Source organism: Lissotriton helveticus, chromosome 12, assembly GCF_964261635.1.
Source record: "Lissotriton helveticus chromosome 12, aLisHel1.1, whole genome shotgun sequence".
NCBI classification, from domain to species: Eukaryota; Metazoa; Chordata; class Amphibia; order Caudata; family Salamandridae; genus Lissotriton; species Lissotriton helveticus.
The window spans coordinates 131,603,808-131,623,166 of NC_136073.1; the positions used below are offsets into that span (position 1 = coordinate 131,603,808).

General features: G+C 46.5%; 3 non-coding genes across 3 annotated transcripts; all 3 read right to left on the reverse strand.

Moving 5' to 3' along the window:
* Positions 1-16,121: 16,121 nt before the first annotated feature.
* TRNAS-AGA (transfer RNA serine (anticodon AGA)) lies at positions 16,122-16,203 on the reverse strand. Its single transcript has one exon. It is a non-coding gene; the product is annotated as a tRNA-Ser (tRNA).
* Positions 16,204-16,498: 295 nt separating this feature from the next.
* TRNAH-GUG (transfer RNA histidin (anticodon GUG)) lies at positions 16,499-16,570 on the reverse strand. The gene has a single exon. It is a non-coding gene; the product is annotated as a tRNA-His (tRNA).
* Positions 16,571-17,856: 1,286 nt separating this feature from the next.
* TRNAS-AGA (transfer RNA serine (anticodon AGA)) lies at positions 17,857-17,938 on the reverse strand. The gene has a single exon. It is a non-coding gene; the product is annotated as a tRNA-Ser (tRNA).
* Between the last annotated feature and the right edge of the window lie 1,421 nt (positions 17,939-19,359).

Here is a 19,359-nt window from a genome sequence, read left to right on the forward strand (position 1 = left end):
TTGGGCACCCCTGCACTATACGATCACGGCGAGCTACTTGGGCTCAATAACATATAGTGACATGGAGAATTTATAATTCGAAACACTCAGGGAACTCCAGTGATAGGCTGAATGTGTTCATTGCTTCCTCATTCCTTATACAAAGGCTTTGTCTCCTCAGTGGTTGATAGGCTGAAACCGTTTCCTGGTTGCCTGCTTGTGAACTGCCAGAAGTCAAAGATCACACATACACTTGTTGGCCTGTGATGGGACACCAATGCAGAGAAACACACCTGGCGCAGATCTTCTATTCTGTCTATTAGGCCTGCATCTCCCCTGTACCTCCTCAAGCCATCTGTATGTGAAGCAAGAAAAAGTTAAGGAGCGGTCCATCTATACTTTTATAGGGAGGATGCTGCCGTGAGCTCCTCCCAGCTAATCACACAAACAGCAGTAAAGCAAGATAACTACACAGTTAGGGGGGACTGCATGGTTAGGTTTTTGAGGAATTATTGAAACTGACCTCAGTGACCCATGATCAGAGCTGTGGCTAATGACTGCGCGCCCAATTATGATGAAGCAAGCACCATGGCTCGTAGGGGCCCCACAACACGCTTTTCTTAGCTCATTGAATTAAAGTATAAACCTCTGCCATGTATGAGTGGTAAAGGCTTGTTAATTTGGTTGCTTTTCCAATTCACGTCTGACAACAAGATGAAGGAACATTGGGGCATCAGAAGCTTTGGAAAGTAGCCACCAACCTCAGAGAAAGAGAGAAAGAGGGAAAAGGCAGTATGAGGTGTGGAGAAAACAGCAGCAGGTACAAGGAGCTCAAATGAGATTAATCGCGCCTAAATAGAGCACATAAAGGAACAGTTACGAATCTAAGAAAAGGGAAAGAAAGACTAGGAAAAAAACATGGAAAGAGCCTGTAGATAAAATTCTCTTCCTGGGACAGCAGGCTAAGAGAAATTACACAGGGAGCAGTTAAGCTTATAACACGGGGAGAATAGAAAAGAAAATGCAGTTTTATGAAGTGTGTTTGCCTAATCCAGCAAGCACTTTTGTTTTATTTTTCTATTTGCTTCTTTTATTGGTAAAGTAAGTTTCAAGTGCATGAATGGTATGACTGAGAGAGCCAGGGTATAATAATTTGAAGTGTTTGCACCAGCGCTAATGTAGGACGAGAGTTATAGCAAAGATATGAAAGGGGTAGCGATAATAAATATGTGAAAGGGCAATAGTGACACCAAAATAAGCCACCTATTTATAAAACTGACATGGAAGAAATTCTAAAGGTTAACTTCTGAAATTGTAGCCGATGTTAAAAAGTTTCTCGTTGTTGGCAGGATTCGAACCTGCGCGGGGAGACCCCAATGGATTTATAGTCCAACTCGGCCACAACAACTGACTGTAAGTTTAGTGCAAATAATCTGTATGAAAGTTTTCAAGGTGTCCCACAGCAAATTCCTGGTATTCTGCAATGCACTTTTTTAAAATAATGTATTTTTCAGCAGGCACATTCTCTCCTAAAAACAAAAATTGCACGAGTATATCTCTAGGTTGGAAAAGGATAGGTTTTCATGCATACTCTCATGTGGCACTCAAGTTTTTGGGACCCTATTGCACTCTGTTTTCGTGCTGCTTTTAGTCTATGGCCCATATTACAGAAGTCTACCATCTTTGAGTATTTGAGGCTCCTTTGTAAGTGCTTTATCTTTTTTACTTGAAGAGCTATATAATAAAGGGGTCAGGGAAAGATTGCATTTATGGAAGATAAAAGAAGGCACACTTGTCTCACCAAATGCCGTAGAGAAACCTGATGTTTTACTCATGTTATCCTTAGTTTGTTTTTGTTAGACCTTGCATTCTTAAGGTGGCCTCAACCCTACCTTATTGCTTTTCACCTACGCATTTTGCTGTATCTTTTTGTTGGCCTTAGGACTCTGATCACTTTATTGCTACTAATCAGTGCTGAAGTGAACGTGCTTCTTCCCAAATCATGTGTGTAATTGGAGTATACCTGACTGACAGATTTCATTGACTTGAAAGCCCCTTGTAAAGTGGTATACCATATACCCAGGAACTGATTGTGCCGCCCAAAAAAGTATCATTTCAAACCTGTCTCAAGCCTGCTACTGCAGTGCCTGTGCTGCAGTGTACTGCCACTTCGACTTGCCATTTAAAACTACTTGCCAAGCCTTAAACTCCAATTTTATTACATATAATTAACCAAAAGGTAGGCCCTAGGTAGTCCTAGGGGCATCATGCTATGTAAGTAAAAGGTAAGACATGTACTGTGGTAGTTTGCATGTCCTGGTAGTACAAAATAGTCTATTACATTTTTCACTACTGTGAGGTCTGCCCCTCTCGTAGGTTAGCATTGGGTATTCCCTTATACTTTTTGGGGGGTAATTCCATATCAGAGAGGAGAAGCTTTATTTATTTATTGATAAAACCTATTTACTGGTGAGGTTGGATTTAACTTTACTACTTTATAAATGCCATTTTTAGAGAGTGAGCATTTCTCTGCACTTACTGCTCTATTTGCCTGAAAACCTGTCTCCAATTGACGTCTGGATTGGGCTGCGAGACAGCTACATTTGTGCATTCCCTCTAGACAGCCACAATACAGGTCACTCAACTGCAACTGCATTCATCTGCATTCTGATTGGCATGGGGGAGAGCTCCATTCCCCCACCGCAAATAGGTTCAAGAACGATAATTTATGTCAGTAGGTACAATATAGCTACATCTTATAATCATGTGTGTTAAAATAATTTGTCGTTAGATCGTTTAAATATTTTAAAGGATCTGTTTTTAATAGACATTTTACAAAAACAACTGGTACATTTTGTAATTCTGTAAAAGAAAAACCCAACTGCAGTGACATTGCCAACCACAATGCCGTGCCTCGGATCCGAACCGAGGTTGCTGCGGCCACAACGCAGAGTACTAACCGCTATACGATCACGGCGAGCTACTTGGGCTCAATAACTTACAGTGACATGGAGAATTTATAATTCGGTACACTTAGGGAACTCCTGTGATAGGCTGAATGTGTTAATTGCTTCCTCATTCCTTATACAAAGGCTTTGTCTCCTCAGTGGTTGATAGGCTGAAACTGTTTCCTGGCCGCCTGCTTGTGAACTGCCAGGAGTCAAAGATCACACATACACTTGTGGGCCTGTGATGGGATACCAATGCAGAGAAACACACCTGGCGCAGATCTTCTATACTGTCTAGTAGACCTGCATCTCCCCTGTACCTCCTCAAGCCATCTGTATGTGAAGCAAGAAAGAGTTAAGGAGCGGTCCATCTACACTTTTATAGGGAGGATGCTGCCGTGAGCTCCTCCCAGCTAATCACACAAACAGCAGTAAAGCAAGATAACTACACAGTTAGGGGGGACTGCATGGTTAGGTTTTTGAGGAATTATTGAAACTGACCTCAGTGACCCATGATCAGAGCTGTGGCTAATGACTGCATGCCTAATTATGATGAAGCAAGCACCATGGCTCGTAGGGGCCCCACAACACGCTTTTCTTAGCTCAATTAAAGTATAAACCTCTGCCATATATGAGTGGTAAAGGCTTGTTAATTTGGTTGCTTTTCCAATTCACGTCTGACAACAAGATGAAGGAACATTGGGGCATCAGAAGCTTTGGAAAGTAGCCACCAACCTCAGAGAAAGAGAGAAAGAGGGAAAAGGCAGTATGAGGTGTGGAGAAAACAGCAGCAGGTACAAGGAGCTTGTGAGAAGTTGGCCCTTATTGTTATTCTTTGGGCAACTGCTGTCAGTTTTTAAATGACCCACCTGTTTACAGGGATAACAATAAGGTTTCTTCTGGTTGTTGGAAGGATTCTGGGACCCACCCCCCTCAGAGGAGTTTTGGGGCCCTGATGTGGTTTGATCTGTAGATTTATTCCCACCCTTCTCTTGAGGCTTGGTTGATTCCTTTTTCTGGTCACCACCTTGGTTCTTGGGCCTAATCCTGGTTCTGACCCATTTGTCTGCCCTCTTACCCAATTCTTGTGGAGAGGTCAGATCAGAGTCTACCAGGTGCTGGTGTAATAACTGGTTCTGACAATTATTTAAGACTTGCTCTCTCATAATAAGATTATACAATCCTGTGAAGTCAGTAACCTTGCTACCCAGTAGCCAGCCTTCCAAAGCCTTAGTGGCACAATCAACAAAGTCAGACCAGTCCTGAGACTGAGTTTTCTGGGTGTCTCTGAACAGCAACCTGTACTGCTCAGTGGTTAAGCCAAACCCATCAACCAGTGCATTTTTCAGGACCTGGTAATCATTAGCATCCTCCACTCTTGTAGTGAGGAGCTTATCTCTACCTTTACCATCAAAGGAGAGCCACAGTATAGCTGCCCACTGACTCTGGGGAATGCACTGCACAGTGCAGGCCCTCTCCAAAGCAGCCATCCATTTCTGGATGTCATCCCCTTGTTTAAAGGGGGGCACTATCTTAGTCAGGTGTTTAGTATCTAAACCCTTCTCTCTATCTCTTGGGAGATTGCTGCCACCAGTGGGAGCTAACCCACTCATCTGCTGCTCTCTAGCAAATGCAAGCTTTTCCTTGGCCAGGGCAAGTTCTTCCCTTTCAATCCTCAGTTTAGCTTGTCTCATCCTTGCTTCATGCTCTCTTCTCTGAGGGGAAGTCAATCTCCTCTGGGGAGAGTTCCTTCTCCCCTGAGAAGAGGCATTAGAGTGCAGAGATCTAATGGAGTCCCTAGAAGGAGATCTATCTCTCCTAACTCCAAGGTTAGGCCTCATTAGGGTCAGTACTGGGGGTCCCCCAGATCCTTCCCCAAGTAGTTCTAAGTTGGCCCTAGTTAGCCTTCTGACTACCTCAAGACCTTTGTCTACCTCATCCCCAGAGAGTTCCTCTTGATCCTCCTCCTCAACTGCAGTAGCAATGTTGGGGAGATCTGGATCCCCAGAGGTTCCCTCTAAGGCTGGCATGTTCTCATGTAACTGAGAAAGCTTTCTGGCATCATATGTCTCTAAGAGACCTATCAGAAAGGGAATGGTGGGGTTAGACCCCTGCTTCAGTTTTCTGGAGACACAGATTTGTCTCATCTCCTGGAAACTGAGAGCTGCATATCTTGAAGTGACCTGTGGAGGGTCAACACTGACCAGGGGAGTCTCAATAGATTCTCCCTGGGTAGACATGCTTTTCTAGTGAGGTGTAAGTGGTGCACTTACCTACACTATATGTTTGCCTACTGATCCCTTGCTAGAGTTGTAGTTTAGGGTGTGCTAGGCCCTAGGAGCTACAACAGCTGGTTCAGTAGAACTCAGAGTATTCTAAGCTAAGTTATATGTACCTTTAGTACTTATGTGATCTTTCACAAGATATTCTTAGGGCATGTGTGGTAAAACAACAGCAAGCTCAAATCCCAACCGCTGCTCACCAATGTGAGAAGTTGGCCTGATGTGCAGTGCTCACTATTCTAGTGATCACTATATATCAGTCCAAACAACCCTTATTGATGATTGGTTGTAAGTCAACCTTATAGACCAGCTATCCTAGTAGCATGGATACGAGCAGTCTAAGGCTAAGACTCTAGAGGGCGTGTTAAGCCAGCTGTTTTACCATCACATTACCCCTTGAACACCCAGTGAAAGGACACCACACAAGTGTTATGAAAATAAACAGTGTATTTATTAGAATCACAACAACCCTGTACTCTTTATGAGGACAGGGTGCTAGGCACACAACAAAACTCTTACGAAAATACTTAAGTTAGCACAGTATACACAAATGCCCGAGGGGCACGAAAAACCATATACTCTAAAAGTGGAATGCGAAATTACTAGCAGGTAAGTACAGTACTAATAGGCTTTGGAATCGCTAGGACTTGACTAGGGAATCGTTAGATTACTTCTAGGAGGCCTAGGGGACTCGGGTGCAGAGTGTGCACTCTCACGCGGGATGCGGGACAAAGTCTATGGAAGCTAGTAACGCTAAAGTTAGTGTTCACGGGCGAACCCGACCTGGTAGGAAGAAAACGACAGTGGATCCTGACACTAGGATAGTGAGGCTATGCTGGGACACCGAAGTGCCGAAGTTACCTAGCCCAGGGGCTGCAGCTGCATAGGTCTGAAAAGACGTCGGGAATCTCGTTGCCGGACCAGGAGCCTGGAAGAAGGAAGTTGCTGGCAGGCGACCAGTGAAGAAAAGTTCGATGGATCCAAGCCTGGATCAAGGAAGAAGAAAACCTGAAAGCAGAGGGGACCAAGTTCTTGTATCACTAGCCAGTGATTAAGTGGGCACCAGGATGGCACCGGGCGAAGTCACCTCGACTAGGTGAGTGGGCGACGCTGGCTCTGCAGATCTCACGGACCAGGAGGTGTTGTCGGCGACCAGGATGGAGAGGCGAGCTGTCCCACGATGGATGAAGCTGTCGGCATCGAAGTTACCCAGGATTGGGCAACAAGCCTTGGCTAATTCAAGCCCATGCGGTGGACTAAAAATGGCGTCTTGAGTGGACCAGGAGGGTCCGGAGTGCTCCTCTTCTGGAAGGGAGCAAGGGCCAGTCTGGAGCAACCAGACTAGCAGCAGTGATGTCGTCGGGCGTCGTTCAGGAGGCCACAAGCCAGCGGGCTAGTAGCCAAACAACGCGGTGAGCAGCAAAAAGCAGAAGGGCCCCACGCCGATCGTGGAGATGCTGGGGGGCTACTCTTCGGTGCTGGAGCTGCTCAGGGTCGGGGCTTCTCGGACCCCAAAGCACTCATCAGGAAATTACTCGGCGGGCTTGCTGTGCAGAAGTCATGCAGTCTTGAAGATGGCCGGTCCCTCGAGGTCTCGTCACACCCACGAATCTCAGCGTGACTGATGATGTAGGTAGAGGTCAGAGGTGCCAGGGAAGCCGGTTCTCGTCGAGCTGGGCAGTCTTGATCCGGAGGAGAGACTTGCAGCAGACCGCAGTGTTCTTAAGATGGTGCCTGCGGATGCAGGGTGACTACTCCTTAGTCACAAGGGAGAAATCTTAGGAAGAAGTCTTGAGTTCCTTTCGTGGAAAGTAGTTTCAGGATTCAAAGATGATCTGATTTGGAAGGGGGCCAGTTCCTACCTTTATCCTGTAAAAAGGGGCTGGCACGCGACTAAGTCCTGCCCTAGGGGTGGGACTAGGAGGGGGGTGGTTACACCTCCTTCCTTGGCGGGCTTTTCCCCAGCACAGGGTCTGGAGTGACCCTGGAACTGGTTCCAGCCAGCCTATGCACAGTGAGCACCGGGGTGCCACGTGCAGTCACCTTCCTCTAAAGCCCTGCCTACCTACAATACACAAAACCCTGTCTGGGACGGTGCTGGCACCGCCCCTGGCAGGAAACCCTTTGTCCTTATCTCCTGCTCTGGGAGGACTCCCAGCAGCAGGAGGGCAGACTTGTGTCTCGGTGGCAGCATCCATTTTGTGGAGCTGAGGCTCTGTTTGACTTTAACCGGGGTTAGGGGTTACATACATGTCGTGTCCCTCTAGAAGGGTGGAATGCTAACCCCGTCACCAGAATTGGCGAGGGGTTAGTATTCCAATTCGTATGACACCTTACTCGACATGTTTTGATAAAGCAATACCAGAGTTGGCATATAACCGCGAGGATTATAATGCACTTAAGAGTATATGGTATGCGATATCATGGAAACGGCTAAGGGATAGATCCCGAAAGCCGCAGACAGGCTCAGCTCATGCCAGAGCACCATCTCACACGATTCCAAGCACTCTGCCTTCAGGATTGTTAAGGCCTGCCATAGGAGTGACTGATAGGAGATCTGTGTGTCCATTTTAGGGTTAGATATAGGTATACTATATCTAAAGCAAAGGGTGATTACACCACCTTGCCCCAGCTGTCAAGCAGCCAGTTGTGTCAGATTTGGATGGCCAGCCAGGGGTGGCATAATACATGCTGCAGCCCCTGGTAGGCCCTGGGTACACCTATGCCCTGGGTACCTAAGGTACACTGTACAGGGACTGATAAGGTGACTCAGTATCCAATTTAGATATGTACCTAAGGTACATGGAATCCATTTTACAGAGAGAGCAGTAGGCCTGGGGCCCTGAATAGCAGGGTCCCAGGTCAACTAAGTCAGAAAACCAGCAAAACACCAGGCAAAAAGTTGGGGGCAACCATAGTCAGGGATCTACCTTCCTACATAACCCCCCCCCAAACGAAAGGAGATAAGGCTAGCCTTGCCAGGTAAGCCTATATTGCCTGAGTGGCCATATAAGGAAGTACCCGCACTGGCATGGTTACCCCCTATCTCATGGTCCACTAAGTAATCCCTCACCCTAAGGGTGTCTGAGGGTCTCCACCATAGGGAATCTCTACCTGTGGTGTGTTTTGGCAAAGTAAAAGGCTGGTGCTGAAATGGAGTACTGAAGTGAGGCTCCACTAATTTTGGGCTCAGCTTCCTCCAATCATTTTCCACCATAGAGGCCTTTCTTTCCAAGACTGAGTTGTTTTGGGCTCTCAGGGTCAACCTCTGGCTACCTACAGCTGGAGGTTGGGTCCCTCTGTTTGGCTTACTGGAGGGACAGGTCAGGTTTGGGTCCCTCAGGTCCCAGGTTTGGCTGTGCCCAACAGTGTCCATCTGTGGGAGGTCCCTAACTAAATTTAAGGGGGATCCCTCAGGAGTTGGTTTTATTTTCACTTGGCTAGGACTACTAGCTTCAGTGCCCTTAATCTGCTGATTGGGGAATTCTTTTGGACAGGGGGCCCTTTGGGGTCCACCACTGGCCTCCCTGACCTCTACAGCCCTGGGCTGACTGAGGCAGGGTAGAGAGGGGCAGGTTACCTGCTCCAGACTGGGTCCCATCTTGGAAGGGTCCACTGACATCAGGGGTTCTGCCAGGCTAGGCCTGACTACCTCTGTGGCAGTTTCTTCACAAGGGGTCAGATCAGTTCCCTGAGGAGGCTGATCTTTTCCTAAAGTCTGGTGGGAGGGAGATTTCTCTTCCTCCTCAATGCTCTCTGTCTGAGTTGAGTGATCCATAGTTTCAGGCTTCACAACACTATCATCTGTCTGAGTTTGAGCTGTGGCCATCACAACTCTCCCGACCTTTTCAGGAGGGGGCTCAGTTTGGGTGTGGGCTGTTACCATGACAGCCTTGACAACCTGTTCTGGGAAGGAAGTTGTCTGAGATTGGGTTGTGACTGGCACAACCCTCCTGACCTGTTCAGGGAGGACATCTTGGACTGGGGCTGTGGCTATCACTGCCCCACTAACCTTACCATGGGTATTTACCATTTTAGAATGGGTTTCTTGCTCAACTTCAGCCCAGGCTGAGAGCTCTAAATCATTCCCCAGTAGGCAATCTACAGGCAAGTTTGGTGACACTGCCACTCTCTTGTGGCCAGTGACACCTCCCCAGCTGAGATTGACCACTGCCATGGGATGATCTCTCTGTACTCCATCAATATTGGTCACCTGGTATGTGGCACCAGGTAAAAGTTGCCTTGAGGGGACTAGACTCTCAGTCACCATAGTGATGCTAGCCCCTGTATCTCTATAGGCCTCAACTTTTATACCATTGATGAGGGGCTCCTGTCTGTACTTGCCCAAAGTGTTGGGACAAGTTGTGAAGTTGGCAAACCCCATGCCAGTCTCACAGACAAGAGTATCTAAGTCAGGGGACCTGGTTAGGCCAGGAACTCCCAAAGTAAATGCATCCAAATTCTTGGGGGCACTCCCACCACCTGGGGGATTACTACTAGTAGTAACAGGAGGTTTGGGAATGTTACTTGGGGGTATGTTTTCCTTATTGTTATTCTTTGGGCAACTGCTGTCAGTTTTTAAATGACCCACCTGTTTACAGGGATAACAATAAGGTTTCTTCTGGTTGTTGGAAGGATTCTGGGACCCACCCCCCTCAGAGGATTTTTGGGGCCCTGATGTGGTTTGATCTGTAGATTTATTCCCACCCTTCTCTTGAGGCTTGGTTGATTCCTTTTTCTGGTCACCACCTTGGTTCTTGGGCCTAATCCTGGTTCTGACCCATTTGTCTGCCCTCTTACCCAATTATTGTGGAGAGGTCAGATCAGAGTCTACCAGGTGCTGGTGTAATAACTGGTTCTGACAATTATTTAAGACTTGCTCTCTCATAATAAGATTATACAATCCTGTGAAGTCAGTAACCTTGCTACCCAGTAGCCAGCCTTCCAAAGCCTTAGTGGCACAATCAACAAAGTCAGGCCAGTCCTGAGACTGAGTTTTCTGGGTGTCTCTGAACAGCAACCTGTACTGCTCAGTGGTTAAGCCAAACCCATCAACCAGTGCATTTTCAGGACCTGGTAATCATTAGCATCCTCCACTCTTGTAGTGAGGAGCTTATCTCTACCTTTACCATCAAAGGAGAGCCACAGTATAGCTGCCCACTGACTCTGGGGAATGCACTGCACAGTGCAGGCCCTCTCCAAAGCAGCCATCCATTTCTGGATGTCATCCCCTTGTTTAAAGGGGGGCACTATCTTAGTCAGGTGTTTAGTATCTAAACCCTTCTCTCTATCTCTTGGGAGATTGCTGCCACCAGTGGGAGCTAACCCACTCATCTGCTGCTCTCTAGCAAATGCAAGCTTTTCCTTGGCCAGGGCAAGTTCTTCCCTTTCAATCCTCAGTTTAGCTTGTCTCATCCTTGCTTCATGCTCTCTTCTCTGAGGGGAAGTCAATCTCCTCTGGGGAGAGTTCCTTCTCCCCTGAGAAGAGGCATTAGAGTGCAGAGATCTAATGGAGTCCCTAGAAGGAGATCTATCTCTCCTAACTCCAAGGTTAGGCCTCATTAGGGTCAGTACTGGGGGTCCCCCAGATCCTTCCCCAAGTAGGTCTAAGTTGGCCCTAGTTAGCCTTCTGACTACCTCAAGACCTTTGTCTACCTCATCCCCAGAGAGTTCCTCTTGATCCTCCTCCTCAACTGCAGTAGCAATGTTGGGGAGATCTGGATCCCCAGAGGTTCCCTCTAAGGCTGGCATGTTCTCATGTAACTGAGAAAGCTTTCTGGCATCATATGTCTCTAAGAGACCTATCAGAAAGGGAATGGTGGGGTTAGACCCCTGCTTCAGTTTTCTGGAGACACAGATTTGTCTCATCTCCTGGAAACTGAGAGCTGCATATCTTGAAGTGACCTGTGGAGGGTCAACACTGACCAGGGGAGTCTCAGTAGATTCTCCCTGGGTAGACATGCTTTTCTAGTGAGGTGTAAGTGGTGCACTTACCTACACTATATGTTTGCCTACTGATCCCTTGCTAGAGTTGTAGTTTAGGGTGTGCTAGGCCCTAGGAGCTACAACAGCTGGTTCAGTAGAACTCAGAGTATTCTAAGCTAAGTTATATGTACCTTTAGTACTTATGTGATCTTTCACAAGATATTCTTAGGGCATGTGTGGTAAAACAACAGCAAGCTCAAATCCCAACCGCTGCTCACCAATGTGAGAAGTTGGCCTGATGTGCAGTGCTCACTATTCTAGTGATCACTATATATCAGTCCAAACAACCCTTATTGATGATTGGTTGTAAGTCAACCTTATAGACCAGCTATCCTAGTAGCATGGATACGAGCAGTCTAAGGCTAAGACTCTAGAGGGCGTGTTAAGCCAGCTGTTTTACCATCACATTACCCCTTGAACACCCAGTGAAAGGACACCACACAAGTGTTATGAAAATAAACAGTGTATTTATTAGAATCACAACAACCCTGTACTCTTTATGAGGACAGGGTGCTAGGCACACAACAAAACTCTTACGAAAATACTTAAGTTAGCACAGTATACACAAATGCCCGAGGGGCACGAAAAACCATATACTCTAAAAGTGGAATGCGAAATTACTAGCAGGTAAGTACAGTACTAATAGGCTTTGGAATCGCTAGGACTTGACTAGGGAATCGTTAGATTACTTCTAGGAGGCCTAGGGGACTCGGGTACAGAGTGTGCACTCTCACGCGGGATGCGGGACAAAGTCTATGGAAGCAAGTAACGCTAAAGTTAGTGTTCACGGGCGAACCCGACCTGGTAGGAAGAAAACGACAGTGGATCCTGACCCTAGGATAGTGAGGCTATGCTGGGACACTGAAGTGCCGAAGTTACCTAGCCCAGGGGCTGCAGCTGCATAGGTCTGAAAAGACGTCGGGAATCTCGTTGCCGGACCAGGAGCCTGGAAGAAGGAAGTTGCTGGCAGGCGACCAGTGAAGAAAAGTTCGATGGATCCAAGCCTGGATCAAGGAAGAAGAAAACCTGAAAGCAGAGGGGACCAAGTTCTTGAATCACTAGCCAGTGATTAAGTGGGCACCAGGATGGCACCGGGCGAAGTCACCTCGACTAGGTGAGTGGGCGACGCTGGCTCTGCAGATCTCACGGACCAGGAGGCGTTGTCGGTGACCAGGATGGAGAGGCGAGCTGTCCCACGATGGATGAAGCTGTCGGCGTCGAAGTTACCCAGGATTGGGCAACAAGCCTTGGCTAATTCAAGCCCACGCGGTGGACTAAAAATGGCGTCTTGAGTGGACCAGGAGGGTCCGGAGTGCTCCTCTTCTGGAAGGGAGCAAGGGCCAGTCTGGAGCAACCAGACTAGCAGCAGTGATGTCGTCGGGCGTCGTTCAGGTGGCCACAAGCCAGCGGGCTAGTAGCCAAACAACGCGGTGAGCAGCAAAAAGCAGAAGGGCCCCACGCCGATCGTGGAGATGCTGGGGGGCTACTCTTCGGTGCTGGAGCTGCTCAGGGTCGGGGCTTCTCGGACCCCAAAGCACTCACCAGGAAATTACTCGGCGGGCTTGCTGTGCAGAAGTCGTGCAGTCTTGAAGATGGCCGGTCCCTCGAGGTTTCGTCACACCCACGAATCTCAGCGTGACTGATGATGTAGGTAGAGGTCAGAGGTGCCAGGGAAGCCGTTTCTCGTCGAGCTGGGCAGTCTTGATCCGGAGGAGAGACTTGCAGCAGACCGCAGTGTTCTTAAGATGGTGCCTGCGGATGCAGGGTGACTACTCCTTAGTCACAAGGGAGAAATCTTAGGAAGAAGTCTTGAGTTCCTTTCGTGGAAAGTAGTTTCAGGATTCAAAGATGATCTGATTTGGAAGGGGGCCAGTTCCTACCTTTATCCTGTAAAAAGGGGCTGGCACGCGACTAAGTCCTGCCCTAGGGGTGGGACTAGGAGGGGGGTGGTTACACCCACTTCCTTGGCGGGCTTTTCCCCAGCACAGGGTCTGGAGTGACCCTGGAACTGGTTCCAGCCAGCCTATGCACAGTGAGCACCGGGGTGCCACGTGCAGTCACCTTCCTCTAAAGCCCTGCCTACCTACAATACACAAAACCCTGTCTGGGACGGTGCTGGCACCGCCCCTGGCAGGAAACCCTTTGTCCTTATCTCCTGCTCTGGGAGGACTCCCAGCAGCAGGAGGGCAGACTTGTGTCTCGGTGGCAGCATCCATTTTGTGGAGCTGAGGCTCTGTTTGACTTTAACCGGGGTTAGGGGTTACATACATGTCGTGTCCCTCTAGAAGGGTGGAATGCTAACCCCGTCGCCAGAATTGGCGAGGGGTTAGTATTCCAATTCGTATGACACCTTACTCGACATGTTTTGATAAAGCGATACCAGAGTTGGCATATAACCGCGAGGATTATAATGCACTTAAGAGTATATGGTATGCGATATCATGGAAACGGCTAAGGGATAGATCCCGAAAGCCGCAGACAGGCTCAGCTCATGCCAGAGCACCATCTCACACGATTCCAAGCACTCTGCCTTCAGGCTGACCCCAAAGTGCTGAAAAATTATAGACCCATTTCTCAGCTGCCATACCTGTCCAAGGTCTTGGAACAACATGTGCTGATATCGCTGACCTCGTTTCTGGATACTAACCATCTTCTCCATGAGATGCAGGCCGGGTTTCGTGCACATCACAGCACCGAGTTAGTTATGCTCTCGGTGCTGGACGATCTAAGAATGATGGCTGACAGTAAAAAACCTAGCGCGCTGATACTTTTAGATCTGTCAGCGGCATTTGATACTGTCAGCCATCCGCTACTCTTGGACAGGTTGGCAGGCTTTGGGTTCAGAGACTCAGCATATGCCTGGCTAGAATCCTTCTTGTTAGGGAGGACCCAGAGAATTCAGCTGGGAGATATGGTTTCAGGAGTGGGAGAACTTACTTGCGGGGTCCCTCAAGGCTCTGCATTGTCCCCTCTCCTATTTAACCTGTATCTACAACCCTTAATAAAAACTCTGACCGAGATGGGTTGCCGCGTATTTAATTACGCGGATGATACTCAGCTGCTTTTAAGTATGGAGGACACAGAACGAGCTCAACTACAAGCACAGGAGGTGCTTCGATATACAGTCAAATGGATGTCAAGTAACCTCCTTAAGATCAACCCCGAGAAAACCGAGGTGTTGATCGTTTCATCCACTTGTTCGCCTTGGAGCGACCTGTATTGGCCACAGGAACTGGGCTCCACTCCTAAACCAGCTGACGCGGTAAAAAGTCTTGGCATCAAGATAGATAGTGCGCTATCTATGAAATGCCAAGTCTCTACCGTGGTAGGAGTTTGCAATGGTCTTTTGAGACAGTTGCGGAAACTAGTCCCACTTTTGTCCCAATCCATGCTCCGTACTGTAGTCTCGGCTACCATACTCTCGAGACTCGATTACGGGAATGTTCTTTACCTGGGCCTACCCAAGACACTAACTAACAGACTGCAGGTGGTTCAAAATGATGCAGCACGACTCATTTTCAAACTGCCGCGGAACTCCCATGCTTCTCCGCTGCTACAGAACTTACACTGGTTACCTGTGATACAAAGATCTATCTTTAAAAGTCTCTGCATAGCCCATAAATCCATCTATGGCCAAGCCCCTGCATATGTTAAGGGAAGGTTGGAGATCTATCGACCTGAGAGAAGACTGAGGTCGGCGGAAGCACAACTGTTAGTATGCCCCCGGTTCAAACTAGCAACAAAAGGAGGCAGAGCATTTTCAGTACTGTTACCAAAAATCTGGAATGAATTACCTGAAGCCCTGCGCAGGGATGGTAACAGGCTCCATTTCAGGAAAACTTTAAAAACCATCCTGTTTAAGGCAGCGTGGAAATCAGTTTAGTCTGCTCCCTCCCTTAGATGGTTGATTAAGTTGTTATGTTTTTTATGGTCAAAGCGCCTTGAGACCTGTCGGTGAGTTGGCGCTATACAAGCACATATTAACAATAACAATAACAATTGTTAAGGCCTGCCATAGGAGTGACTGATAGGAGATCTGTGTGTCCATTTTAGGGTTAGATATAGGTATACTATATCTAAAGCAAAGGGTGATTACACCACCTTGCCCCAGCTGTCAAGCAGCCAGTTGTGTCAGATTTGGATGGCCAGCCAGGGGTGGCATAATACATGCTGCAGCCCCTGGTAGGCCCTGGGTACACCTATGCCCTGGGTACCTAAGGTACACTGTACAGGGACTGATAAGGTGACTCAGTATCCAATTTAGATATGTACCTAAGGTACATGGAATCCATTTTACAGAGAGAGCAGTAGGCCTGGGGCCCTGAATAGCAGGGTCCCAGGTCAACTAAGTCAGAAAACCAGCAAAACACCAGGCAAAAAGTTGGGGGCAACCATAGTCAGGGATCTACCTTCCTACAGAGCTCAAATGAGATTAATGGCGCCTAAATAGAGCACGTAAAGGAACAGTTACAAATCTAAGAAAAAGGAAAGAAAGACTAGGAAAAAAACACGGAAAGAGCCTGTAGATAAAATTCTCTTCCTGGGACAGCAGGCTAAGAGAAATTACACAGGGAGCAGTTAAGCTTGTAACACGGGGAGAATAGAAAAGAAAATGCAGTTTTATGAAGTGTGTTGCCTAATCCAGCAAGCACTTTTGTTTTATTTTTCTATTTGCTTCTTTTATTGGTAAAGTAAGTTTCAAGTGCATGAATGGTATGACTGAGAGAGCCAGGGTATAATAATTTGAAGTGTTTGCACCAGCGCTAATGTAGGACGAGAGTTATAGCAAAGATATGAAAGGGGTAGCGATAATGAATATGTGAAAGGGCAATAGTGACACCAAAATAAGCCACCTATTTATAAAACTGACATGGAAGAAATTCTAAAGGTTAGCTTCTGAAATTGTAGCCTATGTTAAAAAGTTTCTCGTTGTTGGCAGGATTCGAACCTGCGTGGGGAGACCCCAATGGATTTCTAGTCCATCCCCTTAACCACTCGGCCACAACAACTGACTGTAAGTTTTGTGCAAATAATCTGCATGAAAGTTTTCAAGGTGTGCCACAGCAAATTCCTGATATCCTGCAATGCACTTTTTAAAAATAATGTTTTTTTCAGCAGGCACATTCTCTCCTAAAAACAAAAATAAGGCTACATCTTATAATCATGTGTGTTTAAATAATTTGTCGTAAGATCGTTTAAATATTTTAAAGGATCTGTGTTTAATAGACATTTTACAAAAACAACTGGTACATTTGGTAATTCTGTAAAAGAAAAACCCAACTGCCGTGACATTGCCAACCACAATGCCGTGACTCGGATTCGAACCGAGGTTGCTGCGGCCACAACGCAGAGTACTAACCACTATACGATCACGGCAAGCTACTTGGGCTCAATAACATACAGTGACATGGAGAATTTATAATTCGGAACACTCAGGGAACTCCTGTGATAGGCTGAATGTGTTCATTGCTTCCTCATTGCTTATACAAAGGCTTTGTCTCCTCAGTGGTTGATAGGCTGAAACCATTTCCTGGCCGCCTGCTTGTGAACTGCCAGAAGTCAAAGATCACACATACACTTGTGGGCCTGTGATGGGACACCAATGCAGAGAAACACACCTGGCGCAGATCTTCTATTCTGTCTATTAGACCTGCATCTCCCCTGTACCTCCTCAAGCCATCTGTATGTGAAGCAAGAAAAAATTAAGGAGCGGTCCATCTATACTTTTATAGGGAGGATGCTGCCGTGAGCTCCTCCCAGCTAATCACACAAACAGCAGTAGAGCAAGATAACTATACAGTTAGGGGGGACTGCATGGTTAGGTTTTTGAGGAATTATTGAAACTGACCTCAGTGACCCATGATCAGAGCTGTGGCTAATGACTGCGCGCCCAATTATGATGAAGCAAGCACCATGGCTCGTAGGGGCCCCACAACACGCTTTTCTTAGCTCATTGAATTAAAGTATAAACCTCTGCCATCTATGAGTGGTAAAGGCTTGTTAATTTGGTTGCTTTTCCAATTCACGTCTGACAACAAGATGAAGGAACATTGGGGCATCAGAAGCTTTGGAAAGTAGCCACCAACCTCAGAGAAAGAGAGAAAGAGGGAAAAGGCAGTATGAGGTGTGGAGAAAACAGCAGCAGGTACAAGGAGCTCAAATGAGATTAATGGCGCCTAAATAGAGCACATAAAGGAACAGTTACAAATCCAAGAAAAGGGAAAGAAAGACTAGGAAAAAAACACGGAAAGAGCCTGTAGATAAAATTCTCTTCCTGGGACAGCAGGCTAAGAGAAATTACACAGGGAGCAGTTAAGCTTGTAACACGGGGAGAATAGAAAAGAAAATGCAGTTTTATGAAGTGTGTTTGCCTAATCCAGCAAGCACTTTTATTTTATTTTTCTATTTGCTTCTTTTATTGGTAAAGTAAGTTTCAAGTGCATGAATGGTATGACTGAGAGAGCCAGGGTATAATAATTTGAAGTGTTTGCACCAGCGCTAATGTAGGACGAGAGTTATAGCAAAGATATGAAAGGGGTAGCGATAATAAATATGTGAAAGGGCAATAGTGACACCAAAATAAGCCACCTATTTATAAAACTGACATGGAAGAAATTCTAAAGGTTAACTTCTGAAATTGTAGCCGATGTTAAAAAGTTTCTCGTTGTTGGCAGGATTCAAACCTGCGCGGGGAGACCCCAATGGATTTCTAGTCCATCGCCTTAACCACTCGGCCACAACAACTGACTGTAAGTTTTGTGCAAATAATCTGTATGAAAGTTTTCAAGGTGTCCCACAGCAAATTCCTGGTATTCTGCAATGCACTTTTTAAAAATAATGTTTTTTTCAGCAGGCACATTCTCTCCTAAAAACAAAAATAAGGCTACATCTTATAATCATGTGTGTTTAAATAATTTGTCGTTAAATCGTTTAAATATTTTAAAGGATCTGTTTTTAATAGACATTTTACAAAAACAACTGGTACATTTGGTAATTCTGTAAAAGAAAAACCCAACTGCCGTGACATTGCCAACCACAATGCCGTGACTCAGATACGAACCGAGGTTGCTGCAGCCACAACGCAGAGTACTAACCACTATACGATCACAGCGAGCTACTTGGGCTCAATAACATACAGTGACATGGAGAATTTATAATTCGAAACACTCAGGGAACTCCAGTGATAGGCTGAATGTGGTCATTGCTTCCTCATTCCTTATACAAAGGCTTTGTCTCCTCAGTGGTTGATAGGCTGAAACCGTTTCCTGGTTGCCTGCTTGTGAACTGCCAGAAGTCAAAGATCACACATACACTTGTTGGCCTGTGATGGGACACCAATGCAGAGAAACACACCTGGCGCAGATCTTCTATTCTGTCTATTAGACCTGCATCTCCCCTGTACCTCCTCAAGCCATCTGTATGTGAAGCAAGAAAAAGTTAAGGAGCGGTCCATCTATACTTTTATAGGGAGGATGCTGCCGTGAGCTCCTCCCAGCTAATCACACAAACAGCAGTAAAGCAAGATAACTATACAGTTAGGGGGGACTGCACGGTTAGGTTTTTGAGGAATTATTGAAACTGACCTCAGTGACCCATGATCAGAGCTGTGGCTAATGACTGCGTGCCTAATTATGATGAAGCAAGCACCATGGCTCGTAGGGGCCCCACAACACGCTTTTCTTAGCTCATTGAATTAAAGTATAAACCTCTGCCATGTATGAGTGGTAAAAGCTTGTTAATTTGGTTGCTTTTCCAATTCACGTCTGACAACAAGATGAAGGAACATTGGGGCATCAGAAGCTTTGGAAAGTAGCCACCAACCTCAGAGAAAGAGAGAAAGAGGGAAAAGGCAGTATGAGGTGTGGAGAAAACAGCAGCAGGTACAAGGAGCTCAAAGGAGATTAATGGCGCCTAAATAGAGCACATAAAGGAACAGTTACAAATCTAAGAAAAGGGAAAGAAAGACGAGGAAAAAAACACGGAAATAGCCTGTAGATAAAATTCTCTTCCTGGGACAGCAGGCTAAGAGAAATTACACAGGGAGCAGTTAAGCTTGTAACACGGGGAGAATAGAAAAGAAAATGCAGTTTTATGAAGTGTGTTTGCCTAATCCAGCAAGCACTTTTATTTTATTTTTCTATTTGCTTCTTTTATTGGTAAAGTAA